The sequence below is a fragment of the Agelaius phoeniceus genome, chromosome 4 (genome assembly GCF_051311805.1).
Source record: "Agelaius phoeniceus isolate bAgePho1 chromosome 4, bAgePho1.hap1, whole genome shotgun sequence".
Lineage (NCBI taxonomy): Eukaryota > Metazoa > Chordata > Aves > Passeriformes > Icteridae > Agelaius > Agelaius phoeniceus.
This window is the reverse complement of record NC_135268.1, coordinates 55,572,309-55,597,836: the sequence shown is the minus strand read 5'-3', so window position 1 is coordinate 55,597,836 and position 25,528 is coordinate 55,572,309. Positions and strand designations below refer to the sequence as shown.

Here is a 25,528-nt window from a genome sequence, read left to right as displayed (position 1 = left end):
AGATCATAATCTGCATTACACCTGCAGCTGTATTCAGTTCCTTAATGAAACCAGCCACTTTAACAGCAGAAAACATACAGTCAAGTAAATGATGACTGAAGTGTCTGGTAGCTTTTTCTTTAAACTGTGATTTCACTTTTAATTTTTTAAAACTTATTATATGGAAGATTAAAACACATTTTTGAGTGTATCATTTAAATCAGTCATGACTAAGCTGATACCAGTGGGCAGTGTGTTTGAATATTTAATCACAAAGTGATGGAGCATCTTATCTTGCTTGTTAGAGTGCTTCTACTCACTAGTCCATTCTGTTCTCTTATTTGACATGACCTGAATAAAGAATGACCAAAAAGTTCAGCAAGGACAGAATAAAAAAGCTATATCAATAGAGGAAAAAAAGTATTTAATATCCTGATGATATTATTTCCTTAATTCATTCAGTGCTATGGAAATAGTTTTCTGAGTTATTCAAAGCCATGTAATGATGTTTGGCTCACACAAATATAATTTAGTAAAGCAAAGCAAATATTTCTTCTTGTAAACAGAAACTAAATATAGTTAAAATTGATTTTTTTTTCCTGTAAATTATGGAGCTGACTCTTCAGCTTAAAATATTTTTTGCACTCCAATCTCTTGTCAGACTAGGGAAGCAACTTTCCTTTTTTCATGATTCTCTTGAGATCAAAAACTGTTTGGAAAACCTTAAAGACATTCAGACATGTAAGCTTTTTTCTCTAAGTACTGTAAATCAGCTAGAACACCATTTTGTCTGTAGGCCATTAGAATCAGCACAGCAGTCTTACTCCCTGACTCACTGCTGTACTGAAATGTTCACACTGTTTCCTTGGGACAGCCTCAGCCAGCTGAAATTATCCATTGACAGTGCATCCTCTATCTGACATGCTTTTCCTACTGGCAGCATATCTTTCCAAGGGACCCTGTTTGCTACACCTTTATACTCTTTCTGTGAGACTCTAAAGCCCAGGTCAGCTTGATGTGACAATGGCTTTCATCAGATCAGTGAAAACTCTGCAGAGTTCAGATTTTTCTTTCAACTTTCAGATCTGGAGAATGAAAATGAAAATCACACAAAATTCTCTTTAGTGTGTCAATACCTGTGAAGAATCAGGAGCTCTCTGGGTGTAGGAAGAGTGACTGGGAATCCAAGAGGGAATACCTAGCTGTGACTGGGGCTGGGAGTACCTGTACTGTCCCCAGCCTTACTGATAAATCAGAATTTCTTTTGTTTGTCCCATATTCTTAACTGTTTCTGGTAAGAAGATTGGCAGATTCCAAATCAAACAGAAAACCAATGCAATTGCTCAGCTGGGACTTTGTGAGCTGTTTTTTAGATATCAGAGGAGATGGCATCCAAAGTAAGTTCCCTTTGTCCTACACTGAAGTCACCTTGTTGACTCACTTTGCTGGGCAAGGGAGAGATAGAGCCTAGCACAGCACCCTTAGCAGCCATACAGAAAAAGAGCAGGTGCTGAAATGTTTTACTGCCTTATGTTGTCACAGTCTGCCATCAGTGGATTTTGCTCTCTTAACTGGTGATGTTGTATTCATATAATGCCTAGAAGCCACAAAGAAAGAAAATGAAGTGAATATGTTGCTTGTCAGCCTGCAATTTGTCTGTATTGGCATTTCACCATAGATCTTTCATCAGATGCATTCAGTTTGGAAAATGAGTCTATTTATCTTTATGTTCACTCACAAAATATGCAGCAATAAATAGTATGAAACAGTTCTAGGTTCATACTTCTGCTTACAATATTATGAATATCATAGTATATTCTAGTAAAGAATATTCAACATAAGCCAGCATTTGTGTGACACAGTTTTCTAGGTACTCTAAGAAATGGATGAGCAGTGGCAATAAGACCTGGCTCTTGTGAAATCTTGAAGGTGAGCACCTCTGTGGATGTTTGCTCACACTTGAACAGCACTGACAAATAGGCATGAGGGGCTGTACTTGCAGGATGATCACAAGTGTTAATGAATGTGAGGTCAAATTTATTATTTTTCATAAATTGGGAAATTAACCCAAACTATCCTCTACTCTGCTGCACATTCTTGTAAAAATTAGGGAGAAGAGAAAAGTTTGACACCTCCTTGGTCATACGTGGGCATATATCTGAGCAATAGTTAAATAACTTTGGAAGGAAGCTAAAGAGACTGGTAAACATGCACTGAAGGGCACTGCATAGGTGTTTTTTTGAAATTGTGATGAAAAGGTTTATGAGCTAAACTACATTTATAAAAGTAAGATACCGCAGTTGTGTAGGTTAAGGACTGTTTAAATAATTCAGAAAATAGTCAAAATGAATAAATTTCTGCAAACAGAACACTTCAGAATTCACCTGACTCTTTAAGAGGGTTTTAAAGTGATAATTAAGTGTTTGAGAAGAGCTATAATACTTGGGGGATTATTTTACACATGAAGAGAGTCCTATTTACTCTACATCAAATAGGCATAATTTTGAAATTTAAGGAAGTTATTAGAGAAAGGTGCTGATTGCCAAAGCTCCTCAACATGCCATCCAGAGAAATCATGTAATATCATTTGATTTTAGTAGAAAGTAGAGTGATATAGAGGATTAACCTCTGCCAACGGAGGTGAAGTCTGGCCGTGCACTGTAATGAAAATAACTGTCCAAAATGAACAATGCCATTGGTTTGTGAAGTTTCCTTCCTGACTATGTTTGCATGGCATAGCACAGAGCTGCAGTTGGGCTTGAGCATCCTGTCAAGGACTGTGAAAACAACGTATCTGTGTGAGCATGGCACTCTCAAGGTTATTGAGTGCTTCTCAGCACACAGTGTAAGATTCAGTGCAGTTATAAACACGGCAGCATTGTGCTCTCTGTCTGTGCTGGCCAGGTCTTTGTGCAATGCCCTGAACTGAGTTCTACAGATGTGCACCTTGGAAGAGACATGCAGTGCCCTTAGCAGTGACTGGCTGCTGTTGTGTGTGGTTGTGGATGGAATCCATGGGAATAATGTGACTGTTTTTTGTGGACATACAAAAATAAAGAAATCAGTGTATTTGTAGCATTTGCAACAAACATTCCGAGTTAATACAGAGAAGTATCTTCTAACTTCAATGATTTAATGAGAAACCAAACATATTATAAATTCTGTAAGTGTTCTGTCCTGTTCTAAGCATTATGAGATGCTTCAGAACCCTATCCTAATGACTGAATATTTTTTATTTAGAATTTCAAAAGTCTGTTTGCATATAACTTGATTTCTGAGTGTTTTGATCTGTTTGTCCAGAATTTCCATAATTTTTACACAGGATACAGATATGCCTGAATCTCTGCTGCTCATGATATCAACTGGTAATGCTAAGTACATGAGGAGATGGTGTTAAATGAAATAGAACCTGAATTTTTGGTTGGAAAATTGCTTTATTTCCTCATTTCCATGTTGTTTTTGTCTGAGACAGCAGCTCAGCAGCTTAGATTTGACAGCCACAATTCTGAAATTGGAATGCCAAAGAGAATTTTTTGTTTCAAAGAGTTAAATCCCAGTTAGTGTTAGAGCTACATTATTGCACATCTCTCCACAAAGAAACATTGCATTTCCCCAAGAACCACATTGGAAAAGAAAAAAGTTTAAAATATATTTCAATCACAGTGATTTCTCATGGCTTTTAATGTTTTTAACAATTCTTAAGTGACACATGCAGATTGTTTATTCCTGTGCTGATTTGTAGCATAGGAAAATGGCTTTAAGACTAATTGCCCATCAATGAGAATTTGTACATTACATCTAAATTTATCTTTTATAAAGTGAATGAACATGGAAATTTTCCAGAACACTAAGTTGCACCACATACTTAGAAAATAAAAACAACTGTTAAGTAAGCTACACATTTTTTGTTGGATGGATCTGACAAGATCTGTGGTTAACAACATGTAGTCAGTGGTAATAGAAATAAAAATATGTTTAGTCATCTTCCTAGGCCTAATTAGGGGAGGAATACCTGAGAGAAAAGAAAAACATAGTCTGGAATGCAATTATATGGGAAATTTAATCTTATGTCTGACTGCAAAGCTTTGTATGTTTGTATGCAGTTTGTAGGATTAAAGTTGAAAGAGAAATATTCCTGTATTCTTTATCTCTGATTCATCCTTGTTAGTATTTTTTCTCTTTTTTTCTTTTCTCTGCAGTTTCATGATAAAATAATTCTTCAAAATGGGCCTGGATTTAATCCTCTGTATCTGCCTCTTGCCTTCTGCATTTTGGCAGGTTTGAAAACCACAGCCAGGTATGAATTTCTCTTTGAAATCTTTCTTCTCTGTTCATACTGCCAATTCATTTGCAGGACCCTTGAGCAGTAGTTTGCATTGGTATGTATATGAAATCTTACGATGAAGTTTAAATATTTATCAGCAAAAGTTGTATAGGTGTAACGGTGGAACTTTTGCTAGTATTTCTCTCACATACAGAAGGAAGTTTGGGATTATTGACTGGTATATCAGTAGTGTTAGTATCAGGCTGTGTTAGGTAGCCTTCTTTCGCTGTTCCCAGAAATACACAGCAAAGATGCTTGGTAGTCACAGCCTTGGCAGTTAGGAAACCAAACAATGCAGTGTTTTCTAATGCCACCGAGTGTTTCACTAATTAAGTAAACATTGCTCTGCACTGTTATTGTGTGATGGTGCATTTAGATTTGTAATTGCTTTTCCCTCAACTGCTGCATGATGCCTTGTTTTTGCATAATATCACCTAAATCATGCAACTACAATTGTATGATTTTATCAGGCCATTGTCTTCAGAAATCAAAGTAGTGCTAATGTGTATTCATGCCGAATTTGATTGAGTGGGTATGCTCATGTCTTGCAAGAAGGATGGTAACTTTGTGATTTTCTCACACATCCAAACCAGAAAGGCCTTGTAGAGGAATTTAGGGAGATCAGCAGTCAATGCCCTTTCCTTTCCCTCCTTGTTGCCTTTTTGTCTTTTACTTTTTTTTTCAATCAGTAAAACATTGTTTTAGCTGTTAGCAGGTGATGGAGTGAAATCAGAATCCTGCTGAATGAAAACCAAAATGTGATATTGGAATAAGAAACCAAAAAACCAATGATAATGAAAGGCAAGAAACATGACCAGGGAGATTTAACAAGCTACCACAATGATAGGGTTTAGGCAATATAGTCTGTAAACAGCAATCTCAAAGTAAATTTTATGTCAGTTTGAAAAATCATATATTTTAAAAAATTCTCTGCTGTCGATGCTGATTATCATTCTGTGGCAGTGCTGGGGGGAAAAAGGCAGAGAAATTAAATCAAAACCTACTTTTATGTTAAGCATAGATTCTGATATCATCCAACAGGTCATGCTGGGATGAAGTGTACTGAAGTAAATGCCATGAGATATTTAAAACAGATGCATTTACATCAGAATAAGACTTGCTATTCAAAATGCTCTGCAGTGTCTGTAAGATGGCTTAAACCCTGATATTGAAGTTGTGGTGTAAAGAAGTTATATGTAATTTTGGACTCTTAATGATCAGGAAGTAGTAGATCATTCCAAATGGTATTGTGTATGGTGTTGACTGAAACCACTTAACCCTCTAAAAAACCAAAATGATTCCTTTGTTGTTCTGTGTGTATAGGGATCTCCTACAAATCAGCTTGACCTCATAAAATTAAGTTGTGAGGCAATTAATACTTATGCATTCAAATTGACTAATGATATCACTCTAACTAAAATAGAACTTCTGTAAAAGCATCATCATACCCATAGTCCTCTTGTTTTATTTACTTGGAGATGATCATGTAATATATGTGGTTTTCTAAAGCAAAACAGAAATTAAAATCCCTCAATGCTCACACTACTATTTAGAAAGAGAAGAAACCTCAAAAAGCCCTCCATAAAACCAGCACTCTCCATTCATAAAAAGCTGAAAAGGTTATGAAAATAAGCTAAGGACTTTGAGTGTTACACTCCCAGGCTGGTGGTAACACTTTGTGACTTCCCTGTAACATGTACAGCAGAATACAGCAGCTTCTGTGTTGAGTCAATAACACATTGTATTCATTCTGACAAAGGAGTGAGAAAATGTAATGGCATTTAATCTTTGATTTGCACTGGACTCTGAAACAAATCCATTTTTACTAATTCTACATTGCCTATGCTTGCAAACTGAGAAAAATGCAGTAGAGGACAAATAGCACGACAAATAGCTTGGTGAAACTATCCTATCAGTGCAGAGAAGTGCCAATGCCAATGTGGTCATTATGTATATACTTATCAGTCCTGCCTTCCTTTTCATTTGTTCTTCTTCTTTTTCTTTCTGCTAAAAAATTATCCATTTGACAACTTCTTGATTTCCAAGTTGGAGCTCTAAATCTCTATCACAGTTGCTTTTAAATATTTAGAAATTGAACTGGCGTTTCTATAAATTGTAAAAAAAGACAGAACCAAAAATCTTTCTACTGAAGTCATATGAATCTGATCTATATGCCTGGATAAATTTTGAAATGTAATAAAGCCCTAAATTCCCTAAGTTCATGTGGGAGCCTAAAAATTTAACAGTGGGCCCTGAAGACTTCAGAAAATATTAGCATAATGTGACAAAAAGATTCACATTCAAGGTATCTGAATTTTTAATCCATCTTCAAGTTTAGCAGGAAGAATAACCTACTTGTTTTAGTAAGAATATTTATTTGACTAAAACTGGGCACACAGGGTAAAGCTGTATAAAAGATAGAGTTGCAATTTACATGGATTTACATGGAATCCATTATGGTGACATAATACTTATTTACTGTTTGAGATCATCATACAATTCTAAAAAACAAAGCAATATAAATAAAATCTTTAGAGCTTAATGGGTAATGGAACATCTAATTTACTGACTGTTGTCACAGGGTAATGCTATAAATCTTTACACTTCTATTTAATTTAGGACACAGAAGAAATCCAATTACAAGCACTTAAGCTGTGTTAGGATGTTGCTTGTACTTGCTTGGTGATTTCCTTAGGATTTACCACAATGGCCTGAGTTATAGAAATACTATTTCAAGTTAAGGGGAAAACTGACCTGGGTTCAAGCTGAAAAGAAATGTTCTGACAACTCAAGTTTAACTCATCTGTCAGTATCTCCGAGTTCTTCGCAAGAAACAAAACAATGTGTTTTTACTCTTATGTTGGTTCTTAATCTTCAATAGATACATGTACACTGGGAGTAGGAGAAAGAAGCTAGAGGAAGAGGGGGGAAAAGCCCTAAATGAGAGACTCACTAGCAAAATGGAATCTGAGCTTTAACTGTGAGTAATGGAAACAGGCAGCTTCCTGAATGGAAATTCTGTACCAAGAAACAGTCCTGTCTACATGAAGTCAAAATGCTGTTTGACAATAGTGGCCCCATACTTTAAGTATGATAAGACAGGTATGGTGAACAATTATTGCTATTTGGATTAGATAAGAATTAGCAAATTTACTTAAAGGAAATTGTCAAAAGGTCTGGTGCAGTTAGAAGCTGTTATCTAGTAATTCAAATAGAAAAAAAAAATAGACAGGTGGTTTGCCATAGTTGAGAACCATAAGAAATAGCTCCCCTTTTCACTGCACATATGAATAGATTACAAAATGCAATTTAATTCAGATTGGTAGCTAGGAAGGATGCACAACCAGTCTTCATAGTAAAAAAAGACATCTATCTTATCCATCATTCATTGTGGACTAACAGTGTTTTGTCACACTGTGCATGATCAGTACACCCTCATTTTCCAAAAGTAGGAAAACTTTCAGAGGCTTTGTTCTGGCTCTGTATTTATGCATGTATCCTACCAACATTATTTGCTACCTCTGAAATACTGTATAAACATTAATTAATTATTCCTTGTCATAAATCTGTGAAGTAGATCATTATTTTCAACATTTCCAACACCATCAGTTTTGCTATGGGTAAAATTGAAAATGAGAGACTTTTAAAGGCAATAATTACATTTTTGTTTTTTCTACTTGAATTATTTTCTGGGGACTGGTTTGGTTTAAGCAGCAGTGGTAAAATGTCCATTTCTCTTCTGTAAGAGATCTTCCAGGGATAAGGACAATCTGAGAATGTGAAGAACATGAAGATAATTTTTCCCACTCCATGATAGCTCATGACATTATCATTTGTATTATTATTATTATATAAAGGAAGGCATTGCTTATGTCAGAGGCAGTGCTTTGTAGCAAGCAATCACAGCTGACATGAAACGTCCATTTAATATCTTTGAAGTCATGGCCAGCTTTTCCAAATGAAGCCCATGAAACTCCTTGGGACATTGAGAATTTGTTACCAACCCTCCCAAGCTGCATCAAACAATTGCATTGAGTCCCGGTAGAGAATGGTACTTAGATTTTTAGTTTTAGCTACTTTTACCTGCTACTACAAGTCTAGTGTTCCAAGCCAGTACATATGACAAACTTAAAATGAAAAGACCCTTTGCAGAAGAGATATTATTAATTTATAATTGGAAATACAGGGACCAAAAATTGTAGTTGAAGATCTGTATTAACTCGCCCACAGATCAAATACAAGCAGTGGACTCTGAAATGATTGTTCACTATCTGAGTTTTAAATGTTCTTGCTTGCTTGGGAGGATTTTATGGGAATTTTAAATAGAATTTGAATAGCTGAAAATCGAGAAAATGATATTTAAAAAAAATTCTTACATAGGAGATTGCCTCAATGCATTGAATGCTCTGCTCTACATAGCTTATTAGGTTAGTTTAATTTTAAAGTGGAGAAAATATTTTGTTTGTGCTGTAGCTATCAAACAGAAATGAAAGATGGAAAGGGCGTATTAGGTCACCTTGAGGCCAAATTCACAGGTGCTGGAAGCTGGTATAATTCTACTGATGTCAATTCCCATTCTTTTCACTTGGAACTGCAGATGCTCAGCACCCCTGAAATCCCTGACATGAGTTCAGATTGTTCTTTTTATTACAACACAGTTTTTAGTGCACAGTCCACTACATTTTTGCCCATTAATATGGTGATGTATTGGTTAACGAAAATATTCCTGTTCTACTGTATGTTTTCACCTCTAGCATATTTAGCAGGTTTAGTCTTTGGCAACTAAGTGCAAGTAGAATGATACTTCCACCTTTTACACCAGAAAGCCAGGAGTCAAACCAGCAGAATCTCTAATGCATTTACAGACGTGTAAATTACCAACATGGTTTCAAGGCTGGAGTGTTTTGATTGTGAAGGAATGAAGTGAAAATGTGGCACAAAAGAAAAATGCTTCACAGGAACCATCAATAAGTAATGACTTTTTAAACAAAAATTCCAGTTCATTTGGATTCATTGCCACCGAGATATATTTCAAAGAATGCTCTAAGCAAAAATTTTAAGAATAAGTGTTGAAAGATTTCTATATATTATACATGGAAATTATAATTTAAACATAATTAATAAATTATAAATTGATCTATTTACTATTTTTTCCAATTGTTCAATTTTTTTTATTTTTCTGAATTGTCATCTAGAGGATTTATGAAAGGGGGCAAAGTCAGAGGAGTATAGGGTGGAATTAAGCAGTCAGAAAAGGATATTTTAGAAAATGTTAAATGTAATTTAAATTACTAGCAAGTGGGATAGTTTCTGGGTTAGAGCTGCTGCTTAGAATCATAGTACAGCAGTAACTTAGTGCGATGGAGAAATCGCTTACACTTGTATCTACTCTGAGTTCCAAGGAAAAATGTGGTTACTATAGCAACTGCCACATTACACTTATGCAGTCTTTGGAATAGATTAAATTGCTGAAAACCTCAAGGTTTTGTTTGACTCTGTTGAGAACGGCAGCTAAATGTACTGAAGTTACTTAATCAAAGGTATGTTAGTGTGCATATTCTTACATGTTACTTACTGAAACTTTGGCTTGTTACTTTAGCTTAGTTTTTTTTCTTTTTTTTTTTGTAGCATATCCTAATTCAAAATAACTGTGTCATGTTCATTTACTGTTCAGGTGGAAACCATTTGGCTATATGTACATATAAGATAGACACTGAATGTGTGAAACATACTATAGAAAATTTCCTGCCATGAGATATAGCCAAGAGGTTTAGAAAATCAAAGTACCGGTTACTCTGGGAAGTTTGTTTGGAAACCATCCTAAGATTCTATAAAAAAATTAATCATTAATCACCATGGCAGCAGAAAGCAAGTCTTGTTTTGTTTTTGGTGGAAATTCACTCTGTGGGCTCAGTGCAGTTGGTCAACAATTGCAGATAAAGTCATCTAACATACATCCATTATTTGAACAATACTTCATGCTTTATGTTAAAAGTGCTTAAATGCAGTGATTTGGAGGAGTAATGATTTATGCCTTCCTGGTATGTTTAAACACTTCAAAAGTTTAATGACTTAAGAGGCAGGGAAATTTTGCTGCAAATATTTTTTGGGTGGTGTTCATGCAGAACAAAATACAAAGTAAACATAGGGTGGAGCTGTAGAAATCAACATAACAGCTGAGATGCCACAACATGTCATGCTGTCCCAAGAAAACTATAGATTATTTTTTTCATTGTAGGCCTTTGTTGCCTCCCCAAGTTCTGACAGAGAATGTTGGTACTGTAGTAGCATTGTACTATTGAAGAATTTAAAACTGAAATCCTGGAATTATAAGCACTTGTATATTGTAGTAGATGTTTTTGTTGTTGTTATTCTAGTCCATTTCCTCTGTTCTAGGGAGTTAATATAATAATAATATAATAATATAATAGCACTGTGGTTGCATTGATTCTTCCCCCTGCTTAATGAACAGTTTTTGTTTTCTCCTGCTGCCTCTGTTCTGGGCTTGCCCTGCTGGGGGAGGGAGTGAAGCACTGGCAGAGTCAGGGTTCTTGGTTGCTTTGGTGCTGGTTTTGTTCTGGTGGGACGTGGAAAACTCTGCGTGCTTTGCATGTTTACTTATTTCTCCTTCTCAGTTAGGTTTCCCAAAGTCTTGAGTATGTGGCAGTCTCTCCAGAACGCATGATTCTGGACATGGTTGCTCTAAAGGTCTGGGTTTTCACCTATCTCCTTACTGGTCACCTACAATCCTTCCCTTTCTAAATTTAACTCTTCCTTTAGAGCTAATTTTTAATTTTTACATGTTTCCTTCACAAATCCTGACAGCCTCTAAAGCTTTACATTGTTCAGATGTTCTATCGTTATTTTATCTTTTCTAGCCAGCATTTCTTATTGATTTATTTACCTGTTTTGTGGTTATTTGGTGACATGACTGTCTGGTGCTTTATTTTCTGTTTATTGCTCAAAGTTTTAGACTGAATTAGTGCTTTCCTCCACCCTTCAAGGTAATTCCTGTTTTTCCCTGAGAGGACACAGAAGTCTGGTGCTGAAACATTAGCAAATCTTTTGTAATGAGTGACAGTTATTTAATTTACTTTCTGTATTGGATACAATAGCTCTTACAGCTTATTTGAATATGTCATTTGGTATTTTACATAGAAGTGCTGCATCAGTTTCTTTGTAACATCCAAGTAAGGATTAGATTTAACAGCACCAGGTTATCTAGGATTGCAGTTATTGGCTCTATGTGTTTATGAAATACATTATCATAAATATTCATGATTTCTTGTGTGTATTTGATATCAGTTTGCAATGTTAATCCTGCCTCAGGACCAACTTCCGTCATGACAAGTACAAGAAATGTATTCTTCTTGCCTACTTTGTGAGCTTCATAAATTAAAACCTTTGAAATACACACAATGTAATTTGCCTTGCTTTGTCCCCTATGGTATTTGTCTCAATACCTTGTCATTGAATTTTCATAGGAGCTACATTTTGTTCCTTGTCAGGTAACCTGGGTTCTGTCTTTGTCGTAAACTGTGACTTTTATTCTTTTGTTGCCCACTTCATTTTATCACCTTTGAAAACTGGTTCCTGTGCTGCCACTTCCATGGCAAAACACATCCTTGTGCTGTGTTGGAGATGGTTAGACTCAGAGTGATTATTTGAAGGTGAGACACTGTTCTTGTTTAGAGTGCTAGGGGAATTAAAAGAAGAGAAAAATGGTTTCTAGACAGAAGGAGGCTGTTTTCAACTCTTTTCACTGTAAATCCAGCTGAAAGCAAAGCAGGTATAAAACTGCAGCACACTGTGGTGTCACGGTGAGGGAAACTTGGATGCTCAATATGAGTGTTTACCAAACTTCATTTATTGAAGAGAGCATCAGACTTTTAGGCACAACAAGTAATAAGCTCATACATATTCTGCAAGCTAAGCAATCTATTGGCTATACTACAATATCAGCTCTTCCTCATACCTTAGGGGTTACATCTTTCTTTTCTCATGTCTCTCTCACTACTTGTTATTGTACCACAGCTATGCTCAAGGACACAGGGTTTTGCAGGTGCAGGGACCCAGATTAGCTGCATCCTCCCGATTCTTGGTCCAGAATGTGGCCCCTGTCACGTAGCCATTCCTCCACACTGTGGGAAACTATTCCCTGTATGCTTCATTCCCTTGGGTTGGTTTGTTATTTTTTCTCCCCAGCTTCTCACTCTTAGTCAATATTAAAATCTGGGTTTGGCTATTGTAATACTGTTATATATTCATATGAAAATGTGTGACATCCAGCTTAGTTTGCTGAGGATGACTTTCTGAGCAGACACAGGGATACAGCTGAGAATTACAATTAGATGAACATTTCTGCTCGGTTTTCTCGGTTTTCTTGATTATAGGCATCAAACATATTTTTATCTGTAATTCCATTAATTCACTTTTTGATCAGTTCCATAACCAGCTAGTTTTGAAATGAAGGATAATTTTTAGTACATAAATTACTTGAAGAAAAATGCCTACTTACTACTTTTATATCGATGATAGATTCTCAATATCAAATGAGAACAGTTTAACATTAAGAAGTCCTACAATCTTGTTTGTATTCCAGTTTTCATATTAGCAAGATTCATACTTGTCAGGACCTGTCAGTTCTTTAACAATTTACTTTACCTGTTTTTTAGTTACAGGAAAAACTTAGCTCATTGTTTATCCTGCAAAAGGCATTTTGCTCCCTTGCCTTGCTAAAATTATCCAAGTCCAAGTTTTGTTTGCTACTGTTTTTTCATTTCTAAATGTATCTGTAGATGCAACAGGTGAGAAAACAATTAGACATTCCAAGTGAATTTCAGAAAGAGTCTAGGTTATAAACAGGGCAAAGCACATTTTGGTACACAGTGGGATGAGGATTTGGGCTGTTTAAAGGTGTTTTCTGTGAGAACAGCCCCTGGCTGTCCCTGTGTTGCTCAGAGTCAGTTTTTGCTCCAAAATGGACCCACCACTGGTCAAAACTGATCAGAACAGTCACGCTTGTGATGTCTCTGTATAAATGTACTTTTGAAAGAGTTAAAAATGCTGCACAGCAGCTGTGAAAAAGAGGACTGAGACATGAGAAAAAAAATGTTGAAACAATCCCGCAGCCACCAAGGTCAGTGTAGGAAGGGGAGTAGGTATTGACAGGGGTCAGAGCAGAGATCCCCTTGCATCCCAAAGAGCAGAACATGGTGATGCAGGTTAAGCCCCTGCAGCCCGTGGGACACACGGGTGGAGCAGATGTGCTGTAAACTGCAGCCCATGGAGGATCCCAGGCTGGAGGAAGTGCTTATGTCATAAAGGAAGCTGCAGCCCAGGTGGAGCCCGCATGGAGCAGGTTTGCTGGAAGGAATTATGGACTGTGGAGAAGCCACACTGGAGCAATCTGTTCCTGAAGGACTGTGCTGTGTGCACAAACCCATGCTGGAGTACTTTAGGAGCAACTTCAGTCCATAGGAAGGAGCCACACTGAGGCAGGTTGGGAAGAGCTGTATCCTGTGGGAAGGATCCCATATTGTAGCTGGAGAACAGTGTGGGGAGGAAGGAGAAGCAGGGATGGAATGTTGTTATGGACTGACCACAACCCCCCACTCCATATCCCACAGTACCACTTAGAGTGGAGAGAAAGCTGAAGAGAGAGGGGTGAAGGAAGGAATGTGAGCCTGGGAAGGGGGTGTGAGGGCAAGGCATATTTAGTTTGGTCTTTTTCTCACCATTCTAGTCTATTTTTAATTGACAGTAAATTAAATCAATCTTCTCCAGCTAGAGTTTGTTTTGCACATAGCACTTTCCTGTCCTTATTAAGCCATGACCATTTCCATCTTATTTCACCTCTTTGTTTTGCCAGGGAAGAGGAATGGATCAGTGGGCATCTGGCAGCCAGTCAAGGTTAACCCACTAGACATTGTTTGTAGTCTTGTAAGAAGTAGAAGCTATCTTTGGTTGATGGATTCCTCATGTGTAGAAACATAGTCGTGTTTTCTATAATTCCAGTGCTTATTGCTCTACCATTTGCAATGCCCTATGCTGACAGCAGAATCTACATGTAGAGCTTCCCTAACCCAGTTTTCCGTAAAGTGGGGAACTGATACCAAATGAAATATGTGTAACTGAAAAGGCAGGGCACCCTGATGTATTCAAAATGAATTTTGAATGAAACACAAAGGAAGTACCTTCCTTACACATTCTAGACAGCATTTTTTAGCACAGAAAAGATAATTGGAAAATTATAATGCTTTTATTGGGATGTCCCCTTAATCTGTTTTTTCCTAGCTAATCATTAAATCTTTTATCTCTTACTGATCTGTTTATCAAAAAATTGGAATCTTTTCTTCCACTGATATTCTAGATACTAAAGTGTAACATTGCAAAATCACCAAGGGCAAGCAAAATTAGCACAAGGTATGTGAGGCTTAGAAAAAGGGAAAAGGAAAGAAAAATGAAAATACAATGGGGTGAGGTAAGAAGAAAAAGAACAAAGATAAGTAATTAAATATGAAAAGGACAGGGAGTGAGAAGAAAGAAAATAACAATATTCTGAAGTAGCAAACAGTAGTTATTCACTTAATGAAACAGGTGTATCTCTGAGTGTACCTGCAGGTATGCAAATAGAGAACTTCTGAAGCACCTGTCAGCTGATTTTTTAGAGAAAATTATAATGATATACTTCAGCCATCAACAAAGGTCCTAGCCAGATGCTACAAATGAATGTTTTCTCTGTGGTTTGTGGCTTCTTGGTACTTGTGGTAGATTAGATCTCACTTAAAATTAGCTGTTAAAATCTGTGACTCCTAAAGGACCTCTTGCAGGGTTAATCAAACTGTACAGGGGCTGTTGAAGAGTCATTCAAACTGTACAGAAGAAAAATAATAAAATGGTCAGAGAAATAGGGTGATTTCTGCTGTAGAAGGGATTACAGAAAGACAAACATCTGTCATGAACTTGAGTGAGGAAAGCCTTCAGCCTTGTGTGCCAAGAGCTATGTGAAGGATCTCAGTAAATTAAAAAACCCCATTCATTCAGAGTAAAAGACCAGAGAGGTATTACCAAGCAATAGCAAAGTGCATGTGCTACTTGGGAAAAGGCTTTCTTAAAAGTTGCATGGAGACCTAGTATGTGACAGAGTTTAGGACTTCTTTTTGGAATAGCATTCCATCTTTTTGGTGTAGGACTTAATCCATGTCTTGTGGCCAAGCTCCTGCTATTGTTTTCTAATTCCACGGTCATCTCTTGCAGCCCCATTGTATGTTCCCATTGTTTTGTATTTTTAAACAAAGATGAACACCTGTTCTGCCAGTGCTATTGGCTGTGAGCTCATACTGTCTTTTAATCATCTCATTCAGGCTGCAGTTTTCCCTTCACATTTACACTTATTGGAAAGACTAAATACTTCTTCTCACACTCAGGGAAGGAACTTGAAAATGCTGCACTGTCTTGCTGACAGCATTGCTGTCCTAAAATCTTTTAGCATCATTGTAAATATCAGCATGAATATACAGAAATTACTTTAACTGAGCATGCTTTTTGAGTGGGAAGAAATCACAGATTTTCACATACAGAGGTGCCAACCTACTCCAGTGTCAGTAGTGATTTTCCTTCTGTCTTTCAGAAATCTGTGAGTTCAAGACTGATTGATCTGCCAGGCCTTCCTTCACAGAGCTCCTGAATGATCCCTCCATCTCTATGCAAAATGACATTTGAGCAACTGCTTTTCATTTGTTTTGAGTTTTTTGATGTGTACAGATTAGATGAGTATTAGGATGTCCAAATTAATCATACAGGGAGATAAAGGAGATTAATTATTTACATAACTCAGACTCCTAAGTAGAAAGACATCTCCTTCCCCATTTCTCTGTAAGTTCACTCCCTGTCCCTTGCATTCCTTGTCCATTTCCTTCAACTTCAAAAAATTATTGTCCCCCTCAAAGTAAGTGAGAAACTTTCTAAGTATCCAGTTTCACTGAGGCCACTAAATTGATATACCCTGGACCTAAATCCCTAAATCATCCCTGGCATAATTCTGTTGCCATTAACTGGGATAGGTGTGCAAGTTGCTGGGGTGTAAACAACAGGTTTGTTCAGTTCATAATGTGTAATACTTTCAGCTTGGAATGTTAATGTTTTGTTTCTGTGTGGTTTTTACAATGGAAGGCTTTTACAATAAAGCCTTTCATACACAAAATACTTGAACAGGTATTTGCAGTTTGATAACAATATATGATATGTAATATAATAATGCATTTCAAAGTAGAAGAGAAAGAACAAAGCAGACTTAATTAAAAAAGGTTCATCTCTCAGCAGGAGCAAATGTTTGCTTTCTCAGTATCACTTTCTGTGGATTTCTTTTGGATTTTTTCTTAGTTTTCTTATTTTTAGGAGCCATGCTAGTTCTATTGTATTAATACCATAAACCTCAAGAAAGCAAAACAAATTTCACCACAGACAAAATTCACATGGAAAGTATTTTTGGTGAGATTTTTAGGTCAATGTTATAACTTGTTTTATTTTAGAGCTTTTCAAGTGGATGCTGCAAGGATTATTTTATAATGCAAACATTTCCCCTTCTTTTCCCAAACTGATTTTATTCAAGTTGGATTTGATTCTGTATTTTAGGGATGTACAGAGATCACGGATGCAGTCCTGATCTGTTTGAGTGATATCATTGATTACTTTTAGTGGTTTATAAAAAAGGTTTTATCAAGGTTTCTTACTATATTTAAACCTCTGCCAACTATGTGCAAACAAAACGCTGGAGTTTTTGACTGAGTGGGCCCAACAGCCTAAAGTGATTTTCACATGCATACATGAAAACAAGTCATAAAATTATAGGAGGGAATGATGGAGAGAAAAATAAGGAAAGTTATGTTTGAGAGTAAATAAAATTAGTCCGAGCATTGTGATTCTAGAAGAAACTAAATGATGCCATAATTAGATCAAGCCAAAACATTTCATGAGAAAGGCTTTTAAACCCACGAAACATATTGATTTATTATCTTAATGCATTTGATAAATAGCTTCAGAAAAGATAAAAGCAAACATGATTCAACAAAGCAAACATATTTTATTCCCTCTCCCAAAATAAGAAAAATGTGATATTTAGCTTTGAACCAAATGAAATTTTGAGATTAAACTCCCCCAATAAAAAAATCCAACCCAAACAAAGCATTCTATTTTAATTGACTGGAATGTTTAGGCTAAGAAAATGCCATCACAGGGGGGCAGCCTAAAAAAAGAGACAGGAATTTATTATAAAGAATTGTAGTCATATCCAGAGGTGGGATGTGGTAATTTGTGACATTTATGCTCTTTCTTCTTCCTAGTCATTGGTGCCTCTGGGTGTGCACTGAAAATAATGCAAGAAGAGTCTATCAGTATGGGTAAGTAAGTGAAAAAACCCAAGTTGTCTAAGGTCAAATGTGTAGGACCAATATCGTGAGGATGTGTTTTTTTGTTAAAAATATTTCAGGGTATAGTCAGGTCTATGTGGATCAGAGTTTATACGATAAGATTAATACAAAAACTACATTCTATCCAAAGTATATTTTCCCATAAACTTATTTTCATGCAAATTTAAACTGTTATGGGAGATTTGAGCTCTTTGTCTATATGAAAGCTGGTAGTTTAGAGAAATTGTTCTGAAAGTCATGATTACACGTTACTAGGATGTGAAGCACTGACAATGTAGTCAGAAAGGTTTTCTTTGTCTAAAGCAGATAGAAGATGTATCATGGTTCTATAGATTTTAGAATTATAAGAAAGTGAATAAGAAAAGAAATGGATGGCTAACAGATCTTTGTTTGTTTGTTTAGAAAAAAAAAAAGACTAAAAATGTTATTCAGTGCTGGACTCAAATTTATTGCTGCTCTGATTCAGCCATTAAGAAACCCACTTATCCACAGTACAAGGTGACATGGTAATGCATTTATAATATTCTGTGCTACCATTATGCTACCAAGTTTTGCATGCTAATGGGGTTATCTCTTGTTTGCTCAATACAATGCATGTGCCCTAGTTAATACTGTGTGTAATGATTCTCTTGTATTTTCAAATGCCACTTTTTGGTAATCAGAAAAGATTTCCTATTTATGTGCATTTCCTGGAAACTGTTGGTTTGGGGTTTTTTTTTGTTGTTTTTGTTTTGCTTTTTTGCTTACTGAGAATTGATTTATTCAAAAGCTGTCATCTAAGTTCATCCCTTGACCAGTCTGACTGATCCAAGTAGATCTAGTTGTTCCACATGTCACTTTAATCCCTGGTGAAGAAAATTTACTTGACCAAAGGAGACAGTAGAAAATTTCAGTAATTTAGAGATGCTAAGTGAGCAACAAAAAAGCAAATGAAATTCAGTGTTAATAAATACATACTGAAGTTAAAATTAAACCTAGTGGTGCACTTTACAGAATTCTAAGTCAAGAGTATTGCTTGAAGAAAGGGAGAAAAATAATCATAAGCAGTTCAGTGCACAGCTACAATCAGGAAAGTTAGCACAATTCTGGGACACATATGAAGTAGGGTGAAGAATAATAAGACATTATTATAATACTTTTGTGAGTCCATAGTGGGAGTTCTTGTATAGCATGGTGTGCAGGGCTTTCCACCACATCTCAGAGAGATATTAACCATCTATAAGTGGCTTCAGAGAAGGACAATAACAATTATAGAGAATCTGGAACACCTCTCATGAAAGAAAATTTGGAGTGTTTTCCTTGGCAAGAAGATGAGTAAATGGGGACACAATAAAATATACAGAATATTGAATACTGTAGAAATATTAGGAACAATTTTTCCTCCTCTTTTATAATACAAGGCAAAAGAGGCATTAATTAGAACATTTATTTACTTATATTTAGAATAATAGAGATGTAAGACAGGATGTAGCCTTCCTTACATAATTATGCAATAAATATCTTCACATAAAACCTAAGCAGCATTAGGGTAACCTATTCCACAAGGACTCAGACCTGCAGAGACAGAGATCCATGTGCTGTACAGAAAACAGTTTAGGGATGTAAGTAATAAAGATGGTAAATTGAAAGCTGCTATTTTTTCCTCCATGCATAAAGTAATTAAATGGGAGGACTATAGTGCAACAGAAAGCAATAGGACCAAAAAACTAAATTCCAAAACTAAAAAGAGTATGTTTATGCATCTTTATAATTTTAATCATGCTACACAAAGTCATTACAATTAATTATAAGAACTTCGTAATCCATCCTATGTCTCATTTCAGAGCTTAAATTTGTGTCTAATGATACAAGAAGATGAAACTTTCCGTAGATTGATGTAGACAATTTTTACTCTGGAATGATTTTATGCTTTCCTGTGAAACAATTGCACTGGATGTTCTAAGAGACCATTAAGATTTGATGGACCTTGGTGTGATCTAATATTTTGATTCAAATATTTCTGTATTAGTAAATACATTGCATCTAGCTCTGGTAAAGCAGAGTTATGAAGCAAGATGCTGAGAAGCATGGAGTGTTAAGTTTGCATCATTAGAGAGCAAAATTGCTTCAAAAGGCATTCCTGATGTTAAGGAATTTTAGCCAATGCATACACATGACTTGTGTATGGGGCTGTGAGTTGGGTTGCTTAGAGAAAGCTGGTACTTAAAGGGCTTAAAGTGTTATTCAACATATTTTAACTGACTATAAAAAATGTTTAAGGCAGAACCAATTTTTACTCAGCATCCATTTCAGTAAAAAGTAAACTGAATTTTTGCTTTGCTCCCTATTTTTAATGTTAGTTTTAAAGTACCTTGACAAACATATGCAAAAAAATGGAGGATCAGACTCTGGTATTCATTAGAAACAATTCCTGTCAAAGAAGTGGGATAAATGTATAAGAGCCATTTTAAAGGCTGTTTAATACTATAGCATGCAATATTGTGAATGAAAACCTCTTGGCTGCTGAAAAGCATGTTTGAGCTGTGTGGAAAGCTGTAAATTGTTTCTTAAGAAATACAACACAGAATTTGTTTTGGTTTTTGCATACTTAACATATTAAAATCTCATACTAAACATCTTCTTGCTGAAAGTATGCATGTGGAAAAAATTAATGCTGGGTAAGCTGGTGTGTGAACTTAGAATGCATTAAAACATGTGCACTGTGTTCATTTATTTACCCTACAGTACACATACAGGCATACTTTGTTTTTATCAAGACTTGTCACAAATTCAGAAGCTGTGTATTCAGATATGTATCACAGATAATTCCACTGAAATTTTTCCAATGAATTTTTTCATGTTCATAGATTTAATTTGGGAGCTTTGGGGATAGACAATATCTCTTGAAAAACAAATGCAGAACATATTACACCTATTTTAGCTTTTTAAGCATATAGAGAAAATACTCTGGGTTCAGTAATACTATTCATGACATCAAGAATATTCCAATTTCTCTGGTAGACAGGGCAAAATGAGCCAAAAAAGAGAGATGCTGTTTTAAGGAAAACAGGAAGCAATTTCATCAGTGTTTCTGAGAACATTGGAACATGCAAAACTGTGAATAAGAAATTTAGCTTCCCAATTGGCAACCTATTGATTAAAAGAGCAGTTCACTAATGAGATAACTAGAAGAAGCCAAAGCCAAAAAAGCCTGCACAACCAAAAATGCTGACTTTTGTTTAAAAATGAGCATGTTTGCACAGGAGCACCTGAACCTTGCTGGTTGAGGGAAAATGGCTTTACCTTCCCTTGATTTATTTTTTAGCCCTCTGTAATATATTATGTAGCATTATAACTAGCATGGTATTTAGGCAGAGTCTTTAATCAGACCCAATTATACTGTTTCAACAGAACTCTTAGGAGAAGCTGTGTTTCACAGCATTTGTATGCTACATCTGCAGGTAGTTGACTATTTCTTCTAGGCAAGAGGAGTTGAGGATACTGCATAATTTGTGAGAAGTTAATTTACATAGCAATAAAGAGAAATTTGACTTGTGAGTGTTGAGGCCACTCATGCCATCAGTTTTGCCCTGTACTGTCTTTGGTTAACTAGGAGGTTCTATCTCACCTTGACAGATTTTTTTGCTCAATTGTCAAACCTTTGTTGAGTCTTACATGGACTATGACAACTTGAACAGAAATCTTGGGAAAGCCTGTGAGCTTACAGGGCTGTTTATACATCTGCATGTTTTCTTAAATGACTGTTTTCATCTCTCTGTCTAGACTCCCTGTTAAACATTGACAAAAAGATACTTCAGGCTTGCACATAGACAGACATATTCCCAAGTCTGCTGTAGCTCTGTTCTCTTGGTTGTCCAGATTGTGAAATAGGGAGCAAGCAGCTGGGGGTCTTGTGTGCCTGGATGTGACCCAGATGTGTGCCAGGCTAGGAGCTAGGAAATGCTACTGGCTGCTGAAATCTAAGCATAGCTCATCCCACTCACCTGAAGCTCCAGGATAAACATGCTCTGACACAATAAACCTCTCCATGGCAGTATAAGGCTTATGTGTTCAGGAACTTAGGCTTGTAACTATGGGATAATTTTCCTGTACAGATTGCAAAATGATCTATCACCTCTGAGCTGGGATGCAGCTGGACAGCCATGATAGAACTGTGCAGCTGTGCTGGCTCTCTGTTGTCAAAAGATACAAAGTGCGTGCTGTATTGATTAAATCATGTTTTCTCTAAGTGGACCATATATTTCTGTGTCCTTTCCTCCCTAAAATAAATAGATGGCAATATGCTTATATTTATACATTGAAAGTACTTTGAGAATTGTAGTAAATGAAGTGCTTGTGTACATTGCCCTCTCTGGCAAGAGAGCAGATGCTAATCAGGTCACTTAATGCACTGAAGAGCATGATAAAAAAGCTAAGCACAATTTCTCTCTGACTAACATGGAACGGGGTAATGGGCATAGCATTTGTGTTCAAGGATTTTAAGTGGCAAAGATAAAATGCTCCATTTTCATTTTCTGAGAAAGAAATCTAGCATTTTCATTTCCTTCTCACACATCAGTATTGTATTCAGTGATAAATACTACAATGGGAAGATAATTATTCTAAGGGCTTAGCTTTAAAAAGAATTTTGGAGGTAAAGGGAGGAGGATTTTTTAGCCATTTTAGAGATGAGTTATGCAACAAAACGCTAGAAATCTTTGCTGTTGATTTCAGTGTGCTCATGAGCTGGGATTAATGTTCTTTGTGCTTGCTGATGTAGACAAACACGCAGTAGTTCTAAATTTATACCGCATGTACTGGAATCAAGCTTGCCTTTTCATTTAAGTGCCATTATGAACAGGAGGAATTTTTTATATCTAATGACTCCTAAAATGGCACACACTGATGGGGGAGACTAGAAAAATAACAAGATAAATAAAGAAGATACTTAGCTACAGTCTATAGTAACTGTAAACATCAATTCTGTTGTTTGAGACCTAGCAGAGTTAACTTTTGTGAATTAGATATAGGGGATTTGTTTTAATGGCTCTATATGTGTAGATACAGGCAAATATATAGATTTGTGTATGTGCCATTCACCAGGCACTTTGACTATTTCTTTTGCTGAGAGAGATTACAGAGCCTGCATTCAGAAAATTAAAAGGGAATGTGCAGGAATATGTAAAAACACTGGCAGAAACTGGTATGCCACAAAGCTGTGGTGATAATACTGTTTTAAAATGTGCACTAGTGGGGACAAAGAGATAATTTGCATAACTACTGCATCATCTTATGCCTCTAAGAGGAACAGTTGTGGAATACAAAGTAGAGGCTTCTTATTAAGTGTTTTGGTGACAAGAAGGCAATATTTTATATTAAGTATGAAAGGAAGCCTCTGGAAAGTAGCTTGAGGTAAAGCACTTCCTTCCTTCTCATTTTAGTAATTTGAATAATGAAAAAACCTGTAACCAACTGAAAACCCAACCTTAGCCACAAGTACTGTCTTTGAAAATGGCATGAAAGCACAGGTAATCACATAAATTTATACAGAGTTTCTCGGGTCATGGTACTTTTTTGTCATCATGTAAAGGAAATTCTTTGGAACTCATATAAGAAAAATATTCCAAATGCCTGTTTCATATTAATGAGGCAGAAGACAGAAAAGTACCTGTACTAAGTTCTCTTTTAATCCTCAGAATACTCAGAATATAAAACAAGTTTACCTAGGTTTAAATCCTGAATAACTGACTTCTATTGAAATGCATATTACATAGATGGCCACCCTACCATTATTGCCATGCAAGAAAGAACATCTGTGAAATTGATGTAATGACAAAACTAACAGGAAAGAAATGTGAGATGCAGAAAGCAAAACTGAGAGGATTTAGATACTGTGTAGCTACCTAATTTTGTAGCTGACATTAAAAATCCTATTCTGATTTTTTTTTTGTTTAAAGTATGACACATAATGAGCTTCTTACATAACCAGTACGTATCCCTTTTGCTTCCTTTCTAAAAGGACAAAATAAGCATTATAATGGCAATGGGGTATGAGAGCTCCAGGGTCATATGACTTTTTTGCCAAGGAGAGGAGAGTCTAGAACTCACATCCTGGGTGACTGTCTTTGCAGGCTCATTTGGCTGCCTTTTAAAGCAGCTGTTAGCATGACAAGGTGTGCTTTCTACTTATTTTTCAGTTCAGGACTGGATGGTCTTTCACATACACTCCAGAGAGAGCTCTGAACAAGTTGCTGGTTTTCAATAGCTGTCACAGTGTATTTACACTGCATGTATCCACTGAAAGAAATACCCCTGCTGCTTAGTTGGCCTGAGTGTACTATTTTATACAAGTTATGATTACAAAAAGAATTTGATGTCATTAAATGGGAGGTGAATATAAAAATATGAGATGTGTTTTCATTAAATGTAAAGTGTTTCAATTGCTGTAAGTATTGAAAAGTATTTAAAAATATTATGTCTTGCAGTGGCTTCAAACAATAGCATAAGGGATGAAATTATATTTCTTTATAACACAAGAAGCTGTGAAGTCCATTATAGTTCAGTTACATTTGTAATAGGACATATGTTCAAGAAAAGTGAGTTTTGACAATGTTATGATCACTTCTAAGAGTAAGTGTCTTTGCAGCAAGAATTTCAGAGAGATTACTTCAAGTTAACATTAGTCTTGCTCAGTGAACTGAATTATCATTTGTGTTTGGAGTGTGTGAGTTGAGTTGCTGGAGTACTTCTCCCAGAGTCATCCTAAAGACATACAGATTGTATACTCCAAGATTCCTCTGTGATTGGAGACAAAGTATACCACTTAATCCTCTCAAAGCAGACTCCTAAATTCAAAGCACTAATGCAGATGCATCCCTATTGGCCCCATCCAGTACAGTAACTCTAAGCAGCCCAACATTAAAAAAATACTTCCATGTGATCAAGGCTTGTTTAGGCACATCTCAGCCAGCTTCAATTGCTCCTATTTGGTACCAAGCCAGAGAAACTTCCTTGCACAAGCACACCAGAACCCTTTGCACTTAGGGGATCTTCAGATACTGAAGTCTGTATGACTGTACCTTCACAGCTGGTACTAAAGAGAGGTGTCACAGTGCCTTTACAAACTGCAGTGAACCTCCTACACTGGCAGAATGACTTCACAGGTGTAGAAATGAAGAGTATTTGATTTAACCCATAAAATGAAAAATTATGCGTTTGTTTCTGTAACTTTGTAAATTAGTAACTAAAACTGGAACTGGAGGTGGTTTCTCTGACACTGCTGCTGGAATAAGCTGTAGAATGTAATTTATACATTGCACCACATGAAACAAAAACTCCTAAGGATCCTAAAAACTAGCTGTGAGATGAGCTCTCTAGGGAGCAAATAATCACCTCATTGACAGTACTGAGCTGTATTAATATGCACCAAAAGTGATGCTAGCAGTTTCTGGAGAGCAAATTATGATATTTCTTTTTCTCACATCCTGCAGGAGTCTCTTCATTGGCAAATAAAATGGACCTTATTAAGCTGAGACATACCTCTTTGAACTAGAGTAACTGTAGCATCATCTACACATGTTTCAATTTCCTCATTAGGAATACAAAAAAATAGAGTTGCGCCTTTTTTTTAATGCTTTTTTCATCTTATAAAAAACCTAAAATGATTATTTCTTCTAGTTTTTTTTTTTTTTTAGATTTTATTTTAAGGGACAGAATGTACGGATAAGCTTAGGTTTAACTTGTTAGTAAGTTTTAAAATAAATGGCTTATCATGAAGGTATATGTATATTTACATATACATACAATACATACACAT

The 25,528-nt window shown here is 36.1% G+C and overlaps 1 long non-coding RNA gene across 2 annotated transcripts in view; it reads left to right on the top strand.

The window, feature by feature from the left end:
• Positions 1-25,528, top strand: part of LOC143693981 (uncharacterized) — a 219,823-nt gene that overhangs the window by 80,196 nt on the left and 114,099 nt on the right. For both annotated transcript variants that reach the window (XR_013182143.1, XR_013182144.1), the window contains 2 exons: positions 4,179-4,276; positions 17,647-17,703. This is a non-coding gene — a long non-coding RNA (uncharacterized LOC143693981). The remainder of the gene's footprint in view (positions 1-4,178; positions 4,277-17,646; positions 17,704-25,528) is intronic.